Source organism: Equus caballus, chromosome 2 (genome assembly GCF_041296265.1).
Source record: "Equus caballus isolate H_3958 breed thoroughbred chromosome 2, TB-T2T, whole genome shotgun sequence".
In the NCBI taxonomy this organism is placed as follows: Eukaryota; Metazoa; Chordata; class Mammalia; order Perissodactyla; family Equidae; genus Equus; species Equus caballus.
Window position 1 is genome coordinate 87,927,272 of NC_091685.1, and position 25,563 is coordinate 87,952,834.

The following is a 25,563-nucleotide window of genomic DNA, read 5'->3' on the forward strand; positions in this document are numbered from 1 at the left end:
GCAGGGCATGTCTGCTAGCAATGAACTCCCTTACCTTTTGTCTATCTGAGAATGTCTTACTTTCTCCCTCATTTTTGAAGGAAGATTTTGCCAAATATAAAATTCTTGGTTGACAATTCTTTTTATTTCAGGACTTTAAATATATCATCCCACTGCCTTCTAGCCTCCAAGGTCTTGATAAGAAATTGGTTGTTCACCTTTTTGAGGATCCCTTGTATATGACAAGTTGATTTTCTCTTGCTGCTTACAAAGTTCTCTCTTTGTCTTTGGCTTCCAACAGTTTGATTATGATGTGTCTAACTATGAAACTCTTTGAGTTTATCCTACTTGGAGTTTGTAGAGCTTCTTGGATGTGTAACTTTATGTCTTCCATAAAATTTGGAAAGTTTTTGGACATTATTTCTTCAAATAATCTTTCTGCCCTTCGCTTTCTCTCTTCTCCTTCTGGGACTCCCATAATGCATATATTGCTAAACTTCCCTTTTTTTTTTTTAAGATTGGCACCTGCGCTAACATCTCTTGCCAATCTTTTTTTTCTTCTTCTCTCCAAAGCCCCCCTGGTACATAGTTGTATATTTTAATTGTGGGTCGTTCTAGTTGTAATATACTGCTAAACTTGATGGTGTTGTATAGGTCCCTTAGGCGCTGCTCATTTTTCTTCATTCTTTTTGCTTTCTGCTACTCAGACTGGGGAGTTTCACTTGCCCTACCTTCACATTTGCTGATTCATTCTTCTGCCTGCTCAGATCTCCTGTTGAATCCCTGCAGTGATTTTTTTCATGTCAGCTACTGTACCTTTCAGTTCCAGAATTTGTATTTGGTTCCTTTTTATAATTCCTATCTCCTCATTGATATTCCCTATTTGGTCATACATCATATTCTCCTGATTTCCTTTATTTATTTATTCATCATTTCCTTCAGGTCTTTCAGCATTTTTAAGATAGTTAATGTAAAGTCTTTGTCTACTAAGTCTAATGTCTGGATTCCCTCATGGATGGTTTCTGTTAATTTCTTTCTTCCCTATGAATGAATCATACTTTCCTGCTCTTTATATGCTTTGTAATTTTTTCTTGAGAACTAGATGTTCTGATAAGTGTTTCATATGCAGAAAATATAAAGAATTCTTACAGCTCTACAATAAAAAGATAAACAACCCAATTCGAAAATGGGCAAAGGACCTTGAATAGACATTTCTTCAAAGTAGATATTCAATTGGGCAACAAGCCTATGAAAAAGATGTCCAACATCATTGGTTATCAAGGAAATACAAATGGAAACCAAAATGAGATACCACTCCACATCTACTAGAATGGGATTAATAAAACAATTAAAATTTTAAAAAATAAGTAAATAAGAAGTGTGGTTAAGGATACAGATATATAGGTACCCTCATTCATTCCACTGAGAAGTAAAACAGTATAGCCACTGTGAAAAAAGGTAGGTGGTTCCTCAAAAAGTTAAACAGAGAATTACCATATAAGCCATCAATTCCACATTTAGGTATATACTCAAAAAAATTGAAAACAGGTATTCAAACACTTGTTCACAAATGTTCATAGCAGCATGACTCACAACAGCTAAAAGGTGGAAACAATCCAAATGTCTGTCAATAAATGAATGGATAAACAAACTGTGAAATGTACATACAACAAAATATTATTCAGCCATAAAAAGGAATAAAGTACCGATACATGCTAAAATTTGAATACACTTCAAAAACGTGGTAAGTGAAAGAAGCAAGACACAAAAGGTCACTTATTCTATGCTTCATTTTATGTGAAATATGCAGAATAGGGAAATCCACAGATACAGAAAGCAAATTTGTGGTTGCCAGGGGATGGCGAGAAGAGGGAATGGGAGTGATTACTTAAGGAGTAGGCCCTAGTGGTCTAGTGGTTAAGATTCAGCACTCTCACCGCTGCAGCTTGGGTTTGTTTCCCGGTCAGGGAACTACTGTAGCGGCTGCCTGTTGCTGTGATGCTGAAAGCTATGCCACTAGTATTTCAAATCCCAGCAGGGTCACCCATGGTGGACAAGTTTCGGTGGAACTTCCAGACTAGACAGACTAGAAAGAAGGACCTGGCCACTCATTTCCACAAAAAAAAAAATGGCCGTGAAAACTCTGTGAATAGCAGTGGAGCACTGCATGATAGAGCGCCAGAAAGGGAGAGACGGCACAAAAAGACCAGGCTGTACACACGCTCGCTGAGAGTCAGGATCAACTCAACAGCACTAACAACAATAAGGTGTTCTTCTGGGTTGACAAAAGTTTTGAAACTATAGAGAGATAGTGGTTGCACAACAGTGAATATTCTAAATTCCACTGAATTTTACATTTTAAAATGATCAAGTGCACATTGCATGAGTTTCACCTCAATTTAAAAAAGAGGAAAACAACTTCTACTGTGTCTTAAATTATGTCTCTATATCAGGCTTTAGCATCAGAGCCTCACACTTCAACTTCACTGCTTTATCTCCTGCAAGAATCACTACTACTACATTGTACTCTAGCATTATGTACTTGGCTTGAACTGAGTGACATTACAAGTATCAGCTGTATGAAAATCATTATTGTAGCTGTCGTAAGCATATTGTTAACAGAATGATGCCTTCCCTGGGGCCCAGTACCCTCTTCATAAGGATCCACAGGAGTAATTCCTCTCAGGCATCAATTCCTGCAAAGGTTCCTGGATAACCAGTATGTTTTTAATCCTTAAAGATACTGTGTGACTTGAAAGACTGCACTAGAGGTGTTTAGAGGAACCTGCTCCACTCACACCACCTTCTCACAAATCTCCAGAGTGGGCCGCAAGCCTTTAAACCTTCTCAAGTATTTGAATTGGGAGAAATAGAGAGAAGTCAGAAAAAGTAAACAAACTGGGTCACACCGATGGCAGAGGACTGGGGTAAAGGTCCTAAAACTCCTGCATCTGAGGTCTGCAAACACCATGAATCCAGAACCAAACTTCAGCCTCAGGGAGATTCAGTCCTCTTCAGGACACCTGCTCTTAGATCAATGTGATGCTTCAACTTGTGGCTCTCCCTAATTTGAGCCAGCTGTTCCCAACAAAGCTCAGATCCAAATTTATGGTCCACGTTCTGTAACAGGGGCAGACCTTGTCAATGCATTTCTGTGGGCTTTAACTTATTGTAGTGCCTTATTTTCACCTTCACGATTTTTTTTTATCCTATATTTCTATTAACCATTCAATCGTTTTTTAGGACAAGATGGAATATAAATAACAAGAAAGTAAAAATGAGTGCCACATTACCAGTCTGTATGGAAAGTAAGCTACCTGTCTACAGACATAACCACAGTCCACCTCTGTGCAGTGGTGAGATGATTCACCATTGGGTAATAATATTTAAGATAAATTGTTTAGGAGCTGGCCCCATGGCCGAGTGGTTAAGTTCGTGCGCTCCACTTCTGCCCACCAGGGTTTCCCCAGTTTGGATCCTGGGCACGGATATGGCACTGCTCACTAGGCCATGCTGAGGCGGCATCCCACATGCCATAACTAGAAGGACCTACAACTGAAAAAATATATATATACAGCTATGTATTGGGGGGATTTGGGGAGAAAAAGCAGGAAAAAAAAAGAAGATTGGCAACAGTTGTTAGCTCAGATGCCAATCTTTAAAAGAAAAAAGATAAATTGTTTAAATTTTCTTACAAAATATCAGCTCATTTTTCAACAATTTGAAATTACAGCACTCATCAGAAACCTTAATCTAAAGTTATCTACTATCCAGTTCCTTTCTTAGACCTGGGGAAATCACTCATACTTGAGAGGAATGGTCTCCAGTACAACTGTTTTCTCCATTTTATCATACACTTTTATCCTTGTAACAATGGTTAAAGTGTATACATTTATGTCTTACTGTCAGCTTCAAATCCATTTTGAAAACAAGCAAAGTTAACCAGAGATTGAAAGAATAACTCAATGGTCATTGCTTTCTTCCTTTCTCCCTTTCCACCCTCCCTCACCATTAGAAACTCAATGTAGACGATTTTTATCAGTGGGCACAATTGTCTCAAGTTGTATCCTGGAAAATGTACAATAGTGCTAAGGAACCAAAAAGAATATGATGAGATTCAACAATACTTCTAAATAACACGTGAGTCAAAGAAGAAATCTCAAGAGAAATTTTAAAAAATTTTAAACTAACTGAAAATAAAAATACAACTTATCAAAATTTGTGAAATGCAGCAAAAGCAGTGCCTGGAGAAAAATGCATAGCATTAAATGCATTAGAAAAGAAGAAAGATCTAAAACCAATAACATAAGCTTCCACCTTAGGAAATCAGGAAAAAAAAGAGCAAATTAAATCCAAAGTAAGCAGATGGAAAAAATAACAAAAATTCAGAGCACAAATCAATGAAATTGAAAACAGAAAATCAACAGAGAAAATCAATGAAACCAAATACTAGTTTCTTATCAAGAAATTCTTAGCCAGATTAAGAAATAAAAGAAGACAAATTATTAATATTATAAACGAAGGAAGGGCCATCACAACCAATCCCATGAACACTAAAAAGACAATAAAGGAATATTATGAAGAACTCTAGGCCCACAAATTTGATAACCTAGATGAAATGCACCAATATCTTGAAAGACACAATCTACCAAAATTCAAACAAGGAGAAAAAGATCATCTGAGTAGGCCTATATCCATTAAACAAATTGAATCAATAAGTAATAATCTTCTAAAACAGAAACACCAGGCCCAGATGGGTTCACTGGTGGATTCTACCAAACATTAAGGAGGAAATTATACCAATTTCCTAGAATTTCTTCCAGAAAATAGAAGCAGAGAGAATACCTCCTAACTTGTTCTATGAGGTCAGTATTACTCTAATATTAAAACCAAATAAAAACATTATAAGAAAGGAAAACTACAGAACAATATCTCCCATAAACATAGATGCAAAAATCCTCAACAAAATATTGCAAATCAAATCCAACAATGTATAAAAAACATGTGGTACAGAAGGATGAGGAACAGGCTTGGGCTCAGAAGGCCTGGGTTAGAGATTCAGTCTGTCACATACTATTTAATAGCCTTGGGGCAAGTCATTGAACCTTACTTTCTCAGAACTGACACCTGCCTACCTACTGTATAGTATTAAAGAAATCAAATGAGAAGAAATGTGCAAAAGTACATCAAATTATATTGCTACTCCAAATTAGGAAGCACTAATTTAATGAACAGCAACAGTGATACCCTGAATGACTAGAATCAAGAGCAGGAGTTACAGAAATCAAAGCCATAGGTTTAATCTCGGATTGGCTTCAAATTCACACTGGCGTTCACGGCAACAGACCGCAGCGCCAAGACTTAAGTAGCCACCTCAAGGATGCACAGGCACCACCAGGATCTGACACAAACTCCCAGGAAAACGACTTAAAGATTCAGATCTGCAGACAGTGGCAAGACACCACATCTCTCAGGCACCTAAGTACTTGACAACAGTGCCATCCTATGCTTTTGCAGAAGCTGCATTTATTTTCCACTAAGTGTTCTGGCAGACTGCTTTACCGGAACCTATTACGCAGCCACCAATTTATTCCAAAAAGGGAGAAAATAGATACACACAAAAAAATTCATTACCCATGGGGTATGTCACAGTTAATGGTAATTAATCAAACTTTCTTCCCTTCATGTAGAAAACCAGCCACATAAATAACCATATCAGGGATCAATGGAGCATCTGTTTCATCCTTTAAAAAAAATCAACTGGCAGAATGCTGCTCAGATTTTCTGAAGTGGTTAAAGAAAACCCTTTTCAGAGAAAGAAGCTGCATTTTTCTTTGAAAAAAGAAATCCATCATCTCTTTCCTAAATTCATTTTCTATACCATACATTCTTTTATACATGTGTACACATTAACACAGGTGCTTTTGATTATAAACACACAGAAAATTTAGGCTAGTGACATAAAATATCAAGATAAAGCTTTACAAATTTCATTTGGCATTTCAGGAAAGCAAATCTCGTTTGGATGTATCTCATCTGTACATATAAATAGAACAACCATATGTATAAAAAAATGTTTAATCTTCTGATCCCATGTCTACTGAACAAAATGAAGGAAAACTGTCCCCTCCATAAACGGGCAATTTATTCTGTCAACTGACCTAAATGTGGGTGTTTATATTGCCTTTATTACTGCTGGTATCACTGAAATTCAAATTCCATCTATCCTCTCCAAAACCAAACCCCACTGGGACCTTCATTCCCTATGCTCTTTAGCAAATCAATATTTGCCCAGTGAAAATTATTTAACCGAGTGCCATTTTAACCAATATCCCTGATAGATGCCCAAGCAGCAGCAACAGTACCTTTCAGTGCCTCAGAAACTCTGAGAAACACCTAAACATAAAGGTACATACTAGCGTGTCTATGGTGAGTAACCTATTTGAAAACATAATATGTAACACTGCCAACTATTTCATTTATCTTTCTCTGATTTATGGTATTTCAAAGAATTATGCTTACACTTTTCTTTCTGGAAATGTCTGAACATATTCCCTTGAATTCCCTAAACATATATCTGGCTAGATTAGGTCACTAACTCCAAAACCACAATAAACACTACTAATAACAGCTAAGGCATCAATGGCAAGGTGCTCTACACTGTTTTAAGTACTTTATATACAAACTAATATAGTCCTGACAACAACCCTGTGAGGTAGGTATACTATTACTTTCCCTATTTCACAGCTGAGGAAACTGAGGCAGAGAGAGGTTAAGTAACTTGCCCCAGGTGACATGGGCAGAGCCAGGATTCAAATCCAGGCAGGCTATCTCCAAAGTCAGTATTCTTCCATCCAGATTATACAGCATTTCTTAGGATAGATTAGCAGATTCTTTTTTTTAAGGGAAGGATTTGAAGAGAATGGCTAATCTCAATCTAATCCAGAAAAAAAGGAGATTTTTCTATGTCTATTAACTTAATCACAAATAGTAAATTAGTAAGTTCTACCTAGTTAACTGATAGTTGCCTTCTTTTATTGAATTCCTAGTAGATTAAAGTGGTCCTTTCCTCTGTACAAATTTTAAAATTTCCCCATGTCTTTCTGCACATCTTCTATGCTGGCAATTACAAGTCATTAAAACATTCTCTAATAATAGCATGATAGTGGCCATAAAGTCACTCTGGGAAGATTCCATCTGACACAAAGTCCTATAAACAGTAGCAGGGTCTGCTCTATGACTTCCAATCATCAAAATAAAAGAAGATTTCCAGAAGAAAACTAGGAAAAAATCAAAATCTATGTGGAGAATGGAGGGAAATGCAAAGATAAGTTCTAACTGGCATGCATAAGGACTTTGCGGCCATTTTGTAACTAGCTTACTTTATGAAGTCATATATCCGAATCCACTCAGGAATAACATGGTCAAGGAAAACGAGGACGTTAAAGAAAATCAGACCCGTGGCACAACCTGAACCATCAGCTGGAATGGTTCGGCTGACAAGGCTGGACTTGCACTGGGCAGGTCCAACTTCACGTAAAAAAGAGAGAAGTTCAGACCAATACATAAGCCACAGGATCCAGAGGTTTCTGCCCAGAGAACGAAGCTTTAGCTAATAGAAAAACCACATGAATAGAATAGATGCCAAGGCTCCAGTTCTTAAGAAACAAGCAGGGAAAAGAAAAGGGGGCCTGGACTCAGGTATATAAGAAGAGTAAAGTCAAGCTCTAACTTTTTTCTGTCTTTAGTTTTCTCTTGCTTCTCACTCACCAATGAAGATCTCCAACCTCCTTAACATCTGCCCCGAAATACAGAATACATTTTCAGACCCCGTGCATACTCTTGTTCTCCAACCACACCCCTAAATGAGAACCTGGAAAGATACAGTAATCACTTCTATTTTATTGCTTAATAACTATCTAAACTTGTTTTAACACGTCATACATTTGCCTTTTAGCATTTTACTTTGAACTGAAGATTGCAAGGTTTTTTGTCTTTAATGAAGATCCGAACAGGTAGAAAAATATTAGGGAGGAAGGGAGGTTGAAATCCACCGAGACAGAGGCAACCTCATTTCATTCTTAAGGATACCAGGGAACAGAGCCAGGGCCAAACAGAGCATGGCCACCCCTATCCAGACTGCCCTCCTCTGCCCCGGAATACTGCTGGGGTAAAATATCTTTACAACTGGCCTCTTCCAAGTCCTGAAGGCAACTGCTGGCTAGTGCATGTTTGTGCTGGCCGGTCATTCTTCCCTACAACAATGGAACCCCAGAGGGAATGGGGGCTGCTGCAGAATCATTTGTAGAGGTGGTCCCTGAATTCATACATGTACCAAATATTACTTTAGCCCAGGGTTTCTCAACCTCTACACTACTGATATTGGTATATATATATATATACACATGTGTATGTATGTACATGCGTATGTATATATAAATGTATATCCTCACACTTGTTAAACTGGTAAGGAAGACTTTATTCAGGACTATTGCAATAGGGTCAGTAGATGGAAAATTACTAAGACAACACATTAAGGGTAGGGGATGCTAACTAAATTGATCTAACAGGATTCTTGCTGAATACAGGCCAGAGTGATCAAATATCAAGCGTGGGGGATAAGGCATTTGATCAGATATCAAGGGAGATAAGATATTAAGAGTGGGGGGATTTTCACTAAACTAACTCAGCAGAATTATTGCTAAAATTGGGCTAGGCAGGCCAAAGACAGGATGCGAGCCAAGGCTGAGGCCTAGTCAAGAAGAAAGTTCAGGGGCCGGCCCCGTGGCCGAGTGGTTAAGTTCGTGTGCTCCGCTTCAGCGGCCCAGGGTTTCACCGGTTCAGATCCTGGGCGCAGACATGGCACCGCTCATCAAGCCATGCTGAGGCGGCATCTCACATGCCACAACTAGAAGGACCCACAACTTAAAAAAAAAATACACAACTATGTACTGGGGGGCTTTGGGGAGAAAAAAGGAAAAATAAAATCTTTAAAAAACAAAAAAAGAAGAAAGCTCAGAGGAACCCCACTAAAATTTGGGCAAGGAGAGGGTCCTTGTCAACATTTTGGATCAGTTAATTCTCTGTCTTGAGGGGCCATTCTGTGCAGTGTAGGATATTTAACAGCATCTCTGGCCTCCACCCACTGATCACCAGCAGACCTCCACCTCAACTCCAGTTGTGACAATCAAAAATGTCTTGAGACATTGCTGAATGTCCTCTGGGGGCAAAATTGCCTCTGGCTGAAACCACTGTTTTAGAGTGACGGCTGGAAAACTTTTTCTGTAAAGGGCCAGATAGTAAATATTTTATGAGGCTTTGTAAGATCTATATACGTTCTTTCTACGTATTCTTCTTTGTCTTTTCTTTTCAACCATTTAAAAATGTATAAACTATTCTTAGCTGGTGGATCATAAAAAAAAACAGGCCACATGACGGATTTGGTCCATAGGCCACTGTTTGCCAAACTCTACTTTAGACTAAATACCACTTTTCAAATAGATAGAGACAGTATACAGATGGTACTATATTTAACAAAATACAGATTTATTTAAAACTATGATTAGGGTCTTAGTAACTTTCTATCAGTATTATTTTCTCATCTGAGGGAGAACAAAATTGGAGGGAGAATCTTGTAGCAGTCCACAGTATGTTTTTATATTAGAAAAGTACGCTCATTCTCCTAGCCTGGGGAAAACTGCTCAAAACTGGTCCAGCAAATCTGCCCTTTCCCCCTAAACATAACCCAAATCTTGCATTCCCATCCCTAGGTCCCAAAATCCCCAACTATATACTGTTGTTTTAGGGGTTTGTTTTTGTTGTTTTTTAACTGACACTATTTTGGTTTATATTTAACATGTTTTTCATACTCTCTCTCTCCTTATCTAATGTCCTGGATTGCATCTCTAAAATTAATCTATTCCTGGCTACAGAATCTGTGAATACGAAATAGGTCACTGGGACAATTTATCTTGCTTAAAGGTCAGTTACGTGAGCCCATATGCTCCATGATGCTCTCAGCTTTTGCCTCTAGAAACAAATATATACTTATGTATTAACAGGATTACCCTGGAAACGATGACATAGTAAAAATGACCCTATAACTATACATAAAGATTATACCACAATCCAGCTACTGAGTGTGAGAATTTAAGTTTTCTGGTGCTTTTGTTTTTAACAGCTACAACAAATGCCACTGGGGAAAAAAAAAAGACCCAGCAACTTTCAGTTTACTAGATTCCATTAGGCAAGGTCTAAATTACCAGGAAAACGGACAACCTATCTCTAAACAAATGCAGGAAAACATGTCTAATATGTAAATTACAAACCCAACAGGGTTTATTCTTCTTTGATTAAAATATCAACATAAAAAAATCACCTTTGATGCTGAGACCCTAAATAGCAAAGCAGCAGGTGATCACCAAAATTGAAGGCATATTACTTTCAACTGAACTCATTTTTAAATCAAAAGAATGATACATAGTCATTGTAAAAAAGAATATATAGAACATGTAAAGATAGTAAAAATCACTCAAAGCACCATCACGAGAGAAACCATTTTTAAAGCTTTAATACCTTTCTTTCTAGTCTTTTTTCTATACTTTCTAATAATTTCATAAATTTTACAAAATCAGAAGCATAATATATGTGTGTGTGTGTATATACACAGTTGGCAAAAGGTTTGGCAATAGATAAACAAGGGATCTATATCTTTAATCTCTTCTGTTCATTCTCCTATAAATCTATCATAAAAACCCAGAAATCTAAACAAAATTATATGCAAGTGTATTCAATCATTCATCGAAGAATATTTCTAATAGTGAATAACTGGAACAAGCTAAGTGTTCAATAATAAGAAAAGGATTAAATATATACGGGAAATCCATATACTGGAATGAAGGACAACTATTAAAACTGGATTTTTTTTTAAGAATTTAATGACTTGATATTAAATCTTGATTTCTGCTCCTTCCATTTAATATTATATCCGGAGCATTTTCCCAAGTCATTAAATTCTCAAAAAAAATCCAATTTATGGAATTTAGATTTTAGATGTATAGAAGAATGAACAGAAAGAGATTTAAGATAGAGATTCCTTATTTCTCCATATCTATTGCCAAATCTTTTTTTTTTTTTTTTTTTTTTTTTTTTTTTAAGATTTTATTTTTTCCTTTTTCTCCCCAAAGCCCCCCGGTACATAGTTGTGTATTCTTCGTTGTGGGTTCTTCTAGTTGTGGCATGTGGGACGCTGCCTCAGCGTGGTCTGATGAGCAGTGCCATGTCCGCGCCCAGGATTCGAACCAACGAAACACTGGGCCGCCTGCAGCGGAGCGCGCGAACTTAACCACTCGGCCACGGGGCCAGCCCCTATTGCCAAATCTTTTGCCAAATGTTCTAGCCATTTACACGCTCACCAGTAGATTCTGGGGTCCATCTCAATGAGACTAAGAAGTTGTACTCTTAAATCAACAAGTACAATACCCAGAAAAAATAATAAGGATTCATAAAAGCAATCCTTTAGATTTTTTGGATGCCTACAATTAAATCTCCTAAAATATTCAAAAAGATTGCTAATTTTATGTAAAGTGACTAGAGAAAACAAAAGGCAAGACTCCTTTCAAATCCACATACACTATATATATATATATATATATATAACATAATATATATATAAAATATATGTATATTTTATAAAAAGTGCTGACATACTGATCTGCAAATTATTTACTAAAACGGTCTATGATCACTTAAGAGGAAATCATCCTAAGCTATCTAGGGATTTCTAGTTACCACTCAATATCTACTCTCTCCTTCCTTATTAACAGAACCCCAATTTTGTAGCAAGCAGCAAAGAACTAAGGCAAAAAACTGTATCTCCTAGCCTCCTTTGCAGCCTAGAAGTGATACTGTGACCACATCTGATCAATGAGTATAACAGGAAATCCTTGGAAGTCCTTTCAGGAAAGCCCCTAAAAGGGGTGGGGTCAGGAGGCAGAAGCTAACAAGCTCCCTTTTGCTTTTTTCTTCTTCTTCTTCTTCTTCTTCTTCCTCTTTTTGCTTGAGGAAGATTGGCCCTGAGCTAACATCTGTGCCAATCTTGCTCTATTTTGTATGTGGGATGCTGCCCACAGCATGGCTTGATAAGCAGTATGAAGGTCCATGCCCAGGATCCAAATGTGCAAACCCTGGGCTGCCAAAGCAGAGTACAGGAACTTAACCACTACACCACCAGGCTGGCCTCTCCTTTTTGCTTTTTCACCTGTCCCTTCTTTCCTAGAATGAGGAGCTGCAGATGACTAGACTCCTGGCAGCAAAGCTTGAGATGAAAATATGGAGGCAAGGATCATACCCAGGAGAGTGGAACAGAAAGAAAGAAGGAGCTTGGGTCCCTGATAATCAAGGAAACACTGTACTAAGCCTGGATAGCATAGTTCCAGACTTATTTCACGTGGAAGAAAAATAATGCCCCAATGCATTTAAGCCTCTGATTCTGATAGTTACTTATGGATGAACCTAACTCTAACTGACATATTACCTGCTGGAATTATCTTACAAAGATAAGAAGCAGGTAGAATTGGCAGAAACAAGCGCATTTAGCTACTCAGTTACTCTTCCATACAATCAATATTTATTGAACACCTATGCTGGATGATAGAAACACAGAAATAAATAAGATACAGCTTACAATTTAAAAGAAGCAACTGAACAAACAAGTAAAACAAAGTTTGACGAGTCACGTGGAAGGGCAAGAACGATATGCTATGGCAGTAAATAAGGAAAAGCACTTACAGCATTATTCACAATAGCCAAGACATGGAAGCAACCCAAGTGCCCATCAACTGCTGAATGGATAAAGATGTGGTAGGGGTGTGTGTGTGTGTGTGTGTGTGTATACTGGAATATTACTCAGCCATTGAAAAACACAAAATCATCCTATTTGCAACAACATGGATGGATCTTGAGGGTATTATGTCAAAACAAAATAAGCAAAAAAAGATAAACACCGTATGATTTCACTCATATGTGGAAGATAAACAAACACATGGATAAGGAGAACAGATTAGTGGTTACCCAAGGGGAAGGAATTGGGGGGTGGGCGAAAGGGGAAAAAGGGCACATATGTACAGTGACAGGTAAAAACTAGACTATTGGAGGTAAGCAAGATGCAGTCTACACAGAAACTGATATATAACACTGTACACTTGAAATTATACAATGTTCTAAACCAATGTGACCTCAATAAAATAATTTAGAAAAAGAAAAAGCACTTAACCCAAACTGTTGGAAGGTAAATGGGATCAGAGAAGGCTTTCCAGGTGATACGATATTTAAGTTGAGACCTGAAAATGGACATGGTAGTATGGTAGTGTTAGCCAGGCAAACGGGGCAGTGAGGGAAGAGTATTTCAGAGAGAGGGAATAGCAGGTACAAAGGCCCAGAAGAAGGAGAGAAAACAGGACACATTATAGGGAGTGCAAGTTTACTGTGGCTGCAGCACAGAAGTGGAGCGGGAGTGAGGAGACACTCGTCTTAGGGACTGCCAAGATGCCACCCGTCTCTGGGCCAGACTAGACTCTGATTTTTTTTTTATTGTTCTTTTATTACAATAAATAGAAATTAAGGATCAAAAGATAGCGTTTTCCTTTTATTTTCTAATTCTCAAAGTGTCAGGTACCACCCAGATATTCCCTACACTCTTCTAGCTCTCTGCCTTATGGTGAGATTCTTCAGATGTCTGAAGTGTCCTATGCTGAGGATGAGTGGTGCCTGCTTCACAATGAAGGGGATAACAGAGGGTTTGTCTAGCACCGGATGACTGATGGTGGAGTGGTTAGGCTGCTGAATGCCAAGAAGTGTCATGATGAGATTTACTACCAGGAAGAATAATACTCTGACAATAATACAAAGACATGGATGGGAAGAGGACACCAATTACAACAGTGGAGGCAAGCGATGATAGAGACCTGAACCAGAACACTTACAGTGGAATGCAGAGAAGTGGAAGCACACTTCTACAAGAGATTTAGTAGGTGGACTCAAGAGGTCTGACCAGACATGCAGGAGAAAGAGGGCAAAGTAAAGGGGGAATCCTAGGTTTCCGGCTTGAGCTGCTGAGAAAGGAAGGCAGGAGAGCACAATAATGAAGACTACATGCTCTGGGATTCCATCTGCACCAATTAACAGTTTTGCTTCTTTGGGAAAGTTACTTAAACTCCACGCACTTCAGTTTCCGCATCTGTATAATGGGAATAATAACAGACTCTATCTCAAAGGATTTTGTGAGGAGTTACATAAAAGTTCTCAGAACACTGCCTGGCATGCAGGAAATGCCAGATCAATGTTAGCTACATAAAGGGTGATGATGATGCCATTCAGCAAGACAGGGGACACAAGAGGAGGCACAGAATTCATGGGAAAAGGATGGTGAGTTCCATTTTGGATATGTTAACTTGATCTACCTGTGGGACATCCAGTAGGCAGCTGATTATATGGGGCTAAAGCTCAGAAGAGAGTTGTGAGAGTCAGATGCTGCTTTATAAAGGGTGGTGTCACGGTGACATTGGAGCAAGGACCTGGCAGACATGAAGAAGCAGGCCCTGAGGGGACAGCATGTAGGTGAGACGCGGAAAAAAGAAAAGAACTTGGGCAGTTCCTAGGGAACACTGACAATCAAGGGATGGACAGAGGAAAAAAGATTGAGAAGGAACAGCCACTGAGACAAGAGGAAGACCTGTAAAAAATAATTCTAATTTTAACAAGGTGGCACCATTAAAGAAAGAAACACAAACATGAATGACAGTGAGAAAGGATAAACATCATCATGCACTGGGAACAAGCTTACAGACTGGAAATAAAGGATAGGGACAAAAAATAAAATCTCAATAAAAAGTGATATTCCCTAAGAATCAGTATTTACAGTTTATTAATTATTTTTAGAAACTACTTAGAAGAACCATATAATGAAATCTCCAAGTTTACAAGAGTCAGAAAGCTCTTTTCGAGAGTGAACTGCCTTACCTATGAGGATAAGCCTCAGAGAAATCTCATAGTAATCTGAGTAGGCAAGAAAGAATCATGTTTTTCAAGGCAAGAAATCAGAACATAATGGCTTCAGTGAAAAATAATCCAAACTGCATTTTTCAAATAAAGTTCTGGCCCCCAAGCCTTCAGCTACTGAACCCAAAAAAGCCATTTTAAACCACACCACTTTGGGGCTTGAAGAAAACTCAGAGATATCCATTGGTCCGGATCACAGATTTGAGAACTATTTTGGAGAGCTTGCTGAAAAGCAGATAATTGAGTCATCTGAGACCTACTGAATCAGAATCTCAGGGTATGAGGTTAGGAAAACTATTCTGCTTTTGAAATTTTTTAAACAAGCTCACCAGATAATTCATGTGCCCACCAATGTTTGAGAACTCCTGACCTACCTGCTCAGGAGACCAAAGGCTAGAGAAAATGAATGGCTTGGACAACAGCACAGAGCTAACAGAGTGTCTAGGGCAGTTCTCAAACTTCAACACGCTTCAGAATCACCTGGAGGACTTGTTAAGTACAAATTTCTGAGCTCTGCCCTAAGAGTTTCTGATTCAGCCCAAGAATCTACATTTCTAACAAGTGTCCAGGTGAAGCTGCTGCTGCTTATCTGGGGACCACACTTGGAGAACCTCTGGTCTACACTAGAGTCTTTAGAGACTTTTCTCCGAGCACATCAATTCAATGCAGCCTTGTACCCTTAAAGACCAAGAAAAGACAGGGTATTTTTCAGGAATGATGTTGAAAATGAAACAAACACGACCAAACATATATTACATACTTTTATTCTAGGCTGTTCTGGTCATTTCGAAGACACACACAGAGCTGGAAAAGATCCAAACTAAGCTAGAATGAAATTATAAGGGTCAGGGAACACATGAAGACAAAAATGACTAAATAAATAAAAAGACTAAATTCACAAAAGAAGGTAGAGGTGGACCATGATTTTAAAATCTACAAAATTTTGAAAAGATGTGTAGAATGAACAAATTTCAGAATTATATAACGTTAGGTAGCTGGTTTGATTACTTGACAGTAAGAAGTCATTTTTAGGTCTCTTTTTGCATTATTTACTCAGAAAAGCTAGTCCCGAACCAGTCTCGAGGCTAGATTTTTATTCAAAACTACTTTTGAAAATGGTTTCCCACTGGTTCCACACAAATCCAGAGAAGCCACAGAAAAACATTCCTCACTTACCACCTCAATTCTGCATGACGCAGACGTCCCGGTATCACATTAGAAGGGACAGCATTCTAATGCTGCCATAACTGCTACTCTTTTCTCATGCAGACAGATCTTAACCCTGAAATACTGTATTCAAATGTATAATTCTCTCAACAGCTCAGAATATCTGTAATTGCCTCTGTCTACCTGCTATTTGTCTCACTGTTCTGAGAACACATCCAAAATTCATAACAGATGAAGTCCACTGACAGCATCTCCTCAGGACTATCATACACATTTTATATCATATTGTCTTCAACCCTTTTCAAACCCATTTTCCACTTGTGGTTCTTGCTGTGCTACCTTTAGTATTTGCTATCATTTCCCCTGAAGAAAGTAATACATGAGTGTTACATCCTTTCATTATCCATGTTATTCCTACACCTGCCTAAACTGCTGCCTCGACCTTAAAATATCCTCACACAGGCTTTCCTCTTAGTTACATATGTTTGCTTTTGTATTCTCCCCACTCAACTCCCAACACCCTCCTGTCCTCCCAAAAATAACCTCACTTCTAAGGGCACAATATCTGGTTTTTGACTTTTTCAAAACCAGTGTAAATATCATTCTGTCAACACACATATTGCTTTTTAGAGCTGAGAGGCAAAAACAGGTTCCAAGTAACTTCTCCTACAGACAGGTGATTGGTTCGAGCTGGCTATAGGTTTTTCCTTGGATTCTTTACTGGTTATTTTTTACCATGAGAATGTTGATTCCGTTTATGGCCCTGAAACTAAAGCTCCCTAAAACACAGAGGATCTCTCAGGGGCTGGAGTTAACTAGAAAAAGCCTTATAACAGGACACACACATGCTCACACACACATCTACGTGAAGACCAAAACTCAGAGTTTGCCATAATCAAATCCCAAATATAAGAAGTCACTGCCCACCAAATAACTAACATAAAACTTAAACACAGGCTCTATGCTTACCACAATTATTAAATCTTAGTCTAAGCTGAGCTTCAAATCTACAAAACATCCTTTTGTTTCTGAAATATTTTCTTAATTAGAAATAGGGGACATTATGAGAATTCCTACATAGACGCAACATAGCCATTTATGATTGTCTGCTTTTCTTTTTCTTATCCTAAACTATCCTTAAAAGCATAAACTTCACTTCAACAAATAGCGTTGGGAAAATTGGATATCCACATTCAAAGGAATGAAGTTGGATCCTTAATTTACACCATATACAAAAATTAACTCAAAATGGATCAAAAACTTAAAATAAGGGCTAAAACTATAAAACTCTTAGAAGAAAACATAGAGGGAAAGCTTCATGATGTTGGATAGGGTAATGATTTCTTGGCTATGACAGCAAAAGCACAAACAACAAAAGTGAAAATAAATAAGTTGAACTACATCAAAATTTAAAACTTCTGAGCATCAAAGGACAGAATCAACAGAGTGAAAAGGCAACCTACAGGATGGGAGAAAATATTTGCAAACCATATATCTGGTAAGGGCTAATAATCCGGATTATGTAAAGAACTCCTACAACTCAACAAAAAAAAAGACACATGACCTGATTAAAAAATAGGCAAAGGACTTAACTAAACATTTCTCCAAAGAAGGTATACAAATGGCCAACAAGCATATGAAAAGATGTTTAACATCACTAATCATTAGGGAAATCAAAACCGCAAGACAACACCTCACCATCAGGATGGCTACTATCAGGAAAAAAAAAACAGTGTTGGCAAGGATGTGGAGAAACTGGAACTCTTGTGTACTATTGGTGGGAATGCAAAATGGTACGGCTGCTGGGGAAAACAGTATGGTTGTTCTTCAAAAAATTAAAAATAGAATTACCATATGATCCAGTAATTCCACTTCTAGATATATACCCAAAATAGCTGAAAGCAGGAATTCAAAGAGATATGTATACACCCATGTACATAGCAGCACTATTCACAAAAGCCAAAGGCTGAAGCAACAGTAACGCCCATGGATGGATGAATGGATAAACAAAACGTGGTGTGTACAGAAATGCAGCGTGGGGGGAAATGGGGAGTTGTTGTTTAATGGGTATAGAGTTTCAGTTTTGCAAGATGAAAACATTCTGGAGATTCGTTGCAAAACAATGTGAATATACTCAACAATACTGAACTATACACTTAAAATGGTTACAATGGTAAATTTCATGTTGTGTATTTTAATAATTTTTTAGTATAAATTTAATAGAATATTTCATACCAATAAATGTTTTAATAAAGAAACAAGCATATGAAAATAATAGCATTAACTTATAAATCTATAGTCACAGATTTATTTTACATAAAATATGTTATCTCTCAATATTAATGCACACAGAACGTTACAATATTGTATACAACTTTTTTTTTTAAAGATTGACACCTGAGCCAATAACTGTTGCCAATTTTTTTTTTCCTTCTTCTTCTTCTTTTTCTCCCCAAAGGCCTCCAGTACACAGTTGTGTATTCTAGTTGTGAGTGCCTCTGGTTGTGCCATGTGGGACGGCGCCTCAACACAGCTTCATGAGCGGCACCATGTCCACGCCCAGGATCCAAACCAGCGAAACCCTTTGCCGCCAAAGCAGAGAGCATGAACCCAACCACTCAGGAATGGGGCTGGCCCCTATTGTATACATCTTTTAAAGTAAAAGTATAATCTGTTTATAAAATTGAAAATATCTAAAAATTAACACACTTTATACACAAAGCTTACACTCTGTAAAATTAACAAATTTATAGGAATGATTACTAACGAATGTACAGGAAAATAACTTCATATCAAAACCTACTGTTTCATTTCATGTTAATACTCCCTTTCATTTGGGGGATTCAAAAAGCTTCACAAAATCTCAGGGTACTATAAAGAAAGGATTTCATCTGAACCATACATTGCACAGCAAAACTTTCATCACAATGTTTACTGAAAAATGCTCGACTGGATGCTAAGTGTAGTGTAGCATTGACTCCAGGGGCCTCCAACGCCTACCCCATTTACTCTTTACCCTCAACTTGAATAAGATACCTGAAGTACAACTTATTAGCAAATTTGAAGAGCAGATATTTCATAAAACTTAGTATTTGGCATCTAGATGTCAAAAATAGATTTATCCATTTGAATACAAGGAAAAATATATCCATTTTGTATTTAGACAAAGTTCAAAGTGCAGTTTTATTCAACTACAGTCTCAATTTGATCTAATAATAAGCTAACACATAACCCTGTGTCAAAACAGTATACGAAAAACACTGGCATTGTTTTATGCAAAGCAAAAATCAAGAAAATAACTATGCAACATATTTAAATCAAAAAATACAGAGATTAGGTAAAAGTATGATTTTATTGTCCTGGGGCTGTTAATCTTTGGTGGTACTTACTTGTGAAATGCACATTCCAAAATTCTGCCCCCTACCATTCTGATTCTGATACACTAGATTGAGGCCTAGTAATATGAATTTTTCATGTGCATTTTTAACAAGAACTCTAATAGCACTTTGAGAAACAATGAAAAACACACAGATGGTAAGATGCCAACTACAATGATGTCGAGGTATACCTTATTAGGATGTTTAGATCTCATCTTATTTAACCTGATTAATACAGGAACCCTTGCTACAATACTCACAGATTAATTGAGTGATTGATTTTAATAAGAAAGTATATCAACATTTACATAGTCAAATAAATAACATATGCTTCTCTGTAAGCTACAAGCCTAATCACTTATTTTAACAATATAACCATTATCCGAAACTTAGTCACCTCTTCTTAGAACTAACTTGCAATACAGTGTATGAGCCTTCAAACACATGTACAAATTAGAATTAAAAAAAATTGGTTTATTAGGTTATTGCTCCTTCTGGTTTTTGATCAAAATTAGAGCTCCCCAGACTCATCACCCTAGCTCTAAAGGAGGTTAGACTACTTCCCAAATACATCCTCACAGGGTTGAGATTTTTCACAACAGAAAACAGGATGTTTAAAAGAATGCTACCAGAGAATGAAGGTGCAGTTTCTCAAAGAAAAAAAATTTTTAATGTTTTGAGTAGAGGATAGAGTATAGCTTCTCAAAAAGACTGTTTTGAACAAGATAATGTTCACTTGGATGTATAAATTCAAGTAGGCTCATTTTTTTTAAGTATATGATTGAACGTGACTGAACACATATCAATAGTAATAAGAAAAGAAGACATTACCTGTGATCACTCTCTTCAAGAGCCTACTGCTGGGTTGTAGTTTCTCACCTCACTCTATTAGAGGGACAGAAAAGATTCCTCCAACACTTGGCACTGCTGGAACCTCCCAGAAGACTTTCAAAATCTATAGAAAGGAATAAAAAAGGTTCCACAATCATTAATAAACTGCAAAAACCCAATCTAAGTTTCTCTAGTTTTCTTCCCCTACCATTTACCATCATTTGCTGTGCACTGGGTTCTCTGCAGGTTGCACTTATCTTTATTATTAAAAAAATTATAAGCAAAAAGTAAAATCTTTATTTAGAAATCTGAATGCTAGCCAAAAATGAGAGACTCATGCTGGGTAGCAGAAAGTAGAGAAGGATTCTTCCATCCTCTAGGAGATGCTAATTATATGCTTCTTTTAGAAGAGAAAAAAAATATGAAGCTAAATAAATCCATATCCATGCATCAGCAACATCATATTAAGATAATGACAACAAAATATAAAATAGCAAAGTGAGGACCACAAATAACTTTCATAAACAACTTGTTTTTTTAAAGCTTGCTGTTTTTTGGGTTTTTTTAAAGACTGGCACCTGAGCTAACAACTGTTGCCAATCTTCTTTTTTTTTCCTTCTTCTTTTTCTCCCCAAAGCCCCCGAGGACATGGTTGTGTATTCTAGTTGTGAATGCCTCTGGTAGTGCTATGTGAGACGCCATTCAGCATGGCCTGACGAGTGGTGCCATGTCCACGCCCAGGAATCGAACTGGCAAAACCCTGGGCCACCGAAGCAGAGCACATGAACTTAACCACTCAGCCACGGGGCCAGCCCCAACAATTTTTTTTAAATGTGCAATACTCCCAAAATATTCCCTGGTACCTTTGACCTATCTGGACATTGACAGTTGAAAGCTCAGGTTTTTGCCATCTCATAGGCAAAGTTTACTTTGGTCTTAGACACACGTCTCATATCATCAGGCCTAACTGGGAAGATACGTTTCAGAACACAAATGCATGGCTCAATCCATACTGTACAACCAAAAAAACATGAGTTTGAAGAAGGCTGGGAAACTATCCTGCCTGAGAGAAATACAGAGAACCAAGAGGTGTCCAGGAAAGCATAGCAAAGACTAACCCCAAATGCATTAAGTACAAAAGGCAGAAGCTAACGCAAATGTTAAACAAAACCATGAGAAGCCACCATTCAAGATCAATACAGGTGGAAGCTAGAGAAAATTTCCAAGAAAGAACATTTTTTTAAGAAAGGAATAAATACTATACCTAAATTTAAAGCATAGAAACCATTTAAATGCCCAATAAACTGGGGAAGAGTTAAGTAAATGTGACCCCCATTCATAATTTACTTAACCACGTTTTTTCAGCCATCAAAAAATTTTGAGTTTATAATAAAATGGGAAAGTGCCATTTATCATATAAAGAAGAAAGAAAAAGAGGAGTACAATGTTGTAATTACATATGATCACAACTAATTATACAAAAGCAAGAAACAAGAAGCAATTTGTTCTGATATAGTTATAAGTATTAGGTAAAATACTTTCCTAACTCTAGATGGGTTAAGGTGAGCAATTCAAGTCGGAGTCTAGTACAACAAATACAGTCAGCCCTCCATATCCACGGGTTCTGCATCCACAGATTCAATCAACTACAAACGGAAAAGCCTTCAATGGGTGCATCTGTACTGAACCTGTACAGACTTTTGTCTTCATTATTCCCTAAACAATACAGTATAACAACTATTTATAGACCATTTACATCGTATTAGGTATTATAAGCAATCTAGAGGAGATTTAAAAGCATATGGGAAGATGTGCGTAAGTTATATGCAAATACTATGCCATTTTATATAAGGGACTCGAGCGAGCATCCACACATTTTGCTATCTGTGGGGGAGTAGGGGGTCCTGGAACCAACCCCCTGCAGATACCTAGGGATGACTGTACATCTTTTCAAAATCTCTGTGTAACAAGGATTAGGCACTAATGTAATAATTTTTCTGCAACAGTCCAATATATTATTAGATGGTTATATATTATTAAAAGATGGTTCCCTAGAAGTCACTATGAGAGTTTTTGTGTGTGTGTTTGACCTACAAATGCCTGAAAGGCTTGAAATGTAATACCTTTTCTTAGACCAAATGTTTCATGAAAGGGAAAAAAAAAAAATAGGGGAGGTGATCTCAACGTGACCTAAATCTTCAAACCTGGGCACAGGAGTGGCAGTGACCAGGCACAAGAGTGAGATGGGGTATGCAAAGTAAAGAATAACATATCATAAGCAAATGAACAAATACTTCATGTCAAAATTTCCTCAGTACCTTCAAATCTGCCTTCTGCACTCTAATCATTAACCGGGGACCTTGCAGTATAATTCATAATCAAATCTCTGGGCATTTAATCGCAAGAGGTCTTAGAAGTAACAGAATTCTACTTCTTCCATAATCCCACAGGAACAGTTTTATTATCATGTACTGGAGAGACACAGGCTCTTCTACTGCCTTTTAAGAACTGCAGATTGCTTCCAGATGCTTTTCAGGTGATTTCAAGTCTTTCCTCATTCTGTGACTCAAATTATGAAAGGGCATCTGTAATTCATGAGAAATATTTCTCCCATCCTAGTGTCCATCATCATACATCCTCTCCTTACACTCTACATTTTTAGGCACTCACACACATATGCTTTTACTTAGGTAATAAGGTATCGCTGTGTATCAGTAAGGACTTCACTGAGAACCGCTCTTATATTTTACCAGCATGATTCTGCCAGCAGCAACACTCCAAGACTTAAAGCTGAGTCCTTTGACAGTAATGTACAGAATGACATCGAAAGCAAGGTTAAATGGAACTCAAGTAAATTGAAAGGACTCTCTTAAAATTCACTGGATCTTGATAATTCTCTTGGTTGTCATCTCATTTAAAAACAAAATATGTCTCCCGCTAAAAAGAGGGGAAGTTGGCGGTTAACAATTCAGTCACACTCAAATCTCTCCTCAGGCAAGTGCTTTTCTTCTAACGAAACATTCTACCTCCACATAATAAAATCAAATTCAGGCTCACAATCCTTCTGTGGAATAGCTATGCCACATCCCTAATTTCAACAGAGGAACAAAATTTAAACCTCATTTCCAGATAGCATTAATTCAGTAAATTTAGGCCTCTACTGTGCTGAGTTCAGAAATCTGCTAATAGGGAATGCACAAAAAGCACAGCAAAACCACCAAATGAAGACTGTGTGGGTGGGGGGAGGATAATTAATACCCACATCATGGATTTCTCTCTGTATCAGGGAAACAAATGCAGGGAGCGTTTATACAGGAAGTGTGGATTTATCCATAATATTGTATTAATTGACCTGTGTTATAATCAAGTGCTTTTCTGGAGGGTAATCAACAAATGAATCAATCAAGATAGAAGTCTCGAACAACTGAACAAGTTTTCAAATATATGGAGTTGACTCTAACCTAATTATTGAATAATTTCATTCTCCAAAAGAACTGAACTGAGACAGGTTATATTCACATGTGGAAACTTGCAGAGTAAAATAAAATACTCTACATTGGCCCATAATCTTCCCTTAAACATATTATTAATAAGTCAGTCTTAAATGGATACACCTAAACCCAATTCCTGAATTTTACAGATGATAAAAATGAAGCACAGAGAGGCTAAGTGAACCATTCAAAATTACACAGCTGGTAAATGGTGAAGACAGAGGTAGAACCCATATCTTCTAACCCACAGTGATGCTCTCTTCTCCACGTGAAGCTAACGATTCCCCAACTACCTACCCATTCTGTTGATTTCATTCTTCCCCGTGAACAGCAAAAATTTCAAAGCTCTGGGAAAACTGAATCAAACGACACTTCAATCCTCAATTTCCATTCAATCAATCCCTGAGATTTCACAGTAATTATATAGATTCTCTTCTTTGCCTAAGAAAACAGTGTAATTGGGACAATTTTGAGAAGGTCTCAACCACGAAACAAATTAGTGAGCTGCAGCATATCAGGGAGGAGGAAAAGCAGGCAGAGAGAGAGACTACTGGCATCTTAGAAATGAATCGAGAACGCCGATTTATTAAAATGAATAATGAAGGTGAATAATATCAAAATCTAAGTATTAAAGTGATGTTTCCCAACATGACAAATACTCATAACCTATTTCTTAAAGGAAAAAAAAAGTAATAATCATCATTGTTTAAGGTTCTCTATTCAAATAAATTTGGGGAATGCTGAACTCTAAACATCCCTCTTGAATATTCGGAAAGCACATTATGTGTAGTAAGGCTCTAAGAAGGCCTGTATGAAAGAAGCCTGCTTAGCGTCATTTAATCCAACATTTCCCAATCTTATTTCACCTTTGGTTTGCAGAGCTTGTACTGACATCCTCCAAGAAACATACTTCAGGAAGCACACATAGCATTTTGATGAAGAACATGAGAATGCCACTCATTAAGTAGCATTTTTAGAGAGAAGGGCTTCCTCTTCCAGGCCCAACCGTTAAAAATCAACTCTTGAGATAACGGAACCCTGTGATTACATGAAGATCACGACCACCACCACAAACATGTAGCAAGTGCTAAGTGGAAGGCACTATGCTACCTACAAATTTTTTTTTGAGAAGGAGTGAGGGTGTCTTCAAATTCAAATTATACTCCCCAGAGGCTGTATCTATTCATAAAAAAGCAAAACATTTTTTAACACAACCATATTATATACAGTGTCCTGTATACCTTGCATTTTCCACCAAACAACATATATTAGCGATGTTTCCAAAATGATACATAAAGAGATTCACTGGTATTTTTTTATGACTGGACTATTTTCTATAGTACTGTTGTAATGTAATGTATGTATTCAGTCTCCCGTGGATGAACATTTCAGTTGTTTCCAATCTTTAGCCATTATAACCACTACTACAATAAACATCTTTGTACATAAATTATTTTCTCATCCATATGATATGTATGTATATGTAGGATACATACATAGTATATTTGAATGTGTGTACATCTAGAATGTACATGAGATAAATTTCTAGAACTGAAGTTTCTCGTCAAAGGACATGAGATTTTTCATACTACAGATTTTGCCTAATTACCCACTAAAGAGACTACCATTTTGCACTCATAATCTCTACAGAGTAGATTATT

At 37.4% G+C, this 25,563-nt stretch overlaps 1 protein-coding gene across 7 annotated transcripts in view; it reads right to left on the reverse strand.

The window, feature by feature from the left end:
- The window catches only part of FHIP1A (FHF complex subunit HOOK interacting protein 1A), a 224,712-nt gene that overhangs the window by 141,370 nt on the left and 57,779 nt on the right, over window positions 1-25,563 (reverse strand). For all 7 annotated transcript variants that reach the window (XR_011436735.1, XM_014737890.3, XM_070261488.1 and 4 more), the window contains exon 2: window positions 20,412-20,535. The gene's annotated coding sequence lies outside the window, so the exon portion shown is untranslated. The remainder of the gene's footprint in view (window positions 1-20,411; window positions 20,536-25,563) is intronic.